Below are 1,135 nucleotides of genomic sequence, written 5' to 3' on the forward strand. Positions count from 1 at the left end.
TCCTGCTGATTCAGATGGTGTAGTCCTGTGACTCACTCCCTGCCGAGGCAGCAGGAGGTTTGTTAGGACTGGAAAGCAGCCTCATGACAGCAACCTAGAGTATTGGAGCTCAGGGCACCTCAGCTTCTCTGGCTCAAGCCCCCCTGAGGCCCAAGGTTCTGTAGCCACATGCACTCTTGGGGCTCACCTGTCACCGTACTGCTGGGGCCGGCCTCAGCTTTCTGAGTAGCTAGGATTACAGGTGCATGCCGCTGCACCTGGCTCCTTAGAGGATTCTGGAAGGTCTTTCACATAAGCAGGCAGGGAGAATGAATTGAGATGCTCTCCAAAGTCATACCCCAGGTATTTCCTTGCTGACTGCTGTCATGTGGACTTGAGCGAGTGAGTCCTAAGGGTTTTTGGTAAATGCCCAGAGACCTTGTTTAGAAGCTTTCACAATTGCTCTCAGTCCGGACAGGTCCTCCTTCTTCAGGGACATGTGGGACAGACCTTAAAGTGAGTGCTACTCTCACTTTTTCTTCTGCTGATATTGGAATAATACTGCCTCTGTTCCAGCACTGTCACGGGCTAGGAGTATAGAAATGAACCAGAAACACACAGTTTTTGCCTCCTGTGAGCATCTCAAGTTCTGGGAGCAAGAAATGATTAACAAGCAACTAATATGTAGTGTGTTGTGGCCCATGATAATAGAAACCAAAGGTTCTACAGAAGGACATAGGCAGTGGGCTCCTAACCTTTACTCTGGGGTTTGGGGAGGACTTCCAGAAGGAGGTGACACTATGCTAATATGGAAAGGTGTTCTAGGCCGAAGAAACAGAATGGATCATGATGAAACAAGGTGTGACTTATTGGAGGAAGAATGTTGGTATGATTAGTGGGTTAGATAGTGGTGCAGTGGTAAAACTGCATGGTCTGCAAGGCTAACCCACGTGGGAAGGTTCCTGGTTTGCATCCAGAGCCCTCCCTGAGTATGGCAAGCCTGTGCGTGCCTATGTATGCTGAGCATGTGCACCCGTGGTCCAGGATTGGCTGCGGCCAGGTCTGGATTGTGCTGTCAGGACTCTGTTGGGGATGCTGTCTCTCTCTTTTTTTTCTCACTCATGGAAGAAAGAAATAAATAAACTTTTTTTTTTTT

The 1,135-nt window shown here is 48.7% G+C and overlaps 1 protein-coding gene across 1 annotated transcript in view; it reads left to right on the forward strand.

Moving 5' to 3' along the window:
* The window catches only part of TTF2 (transcription termination factor 2), a 43,949-nt gene that overhangs the window by 34,887 nt on the left and 7,927 nt on the right, over positions 1 to 1,135 (forward strand). The window lies entirely within an intron of this gene.

Source organism: Tupaia chinensis, unplaced genomic scaffold (genome assembly GCF_000334495.1).
Source record: "Tupaia chinensis unplaced genomic scaffold, TupChi_1.0 Scaffold138517_1, whole genome shotgun sequence".
Taxonomy (NCBI): domain Eukaryota; kingdom Metazoa; phylum Chordata; class Mammalia; order Scandentia; family Tupaiidae; genus Tupaia; species Tupaia belangeri.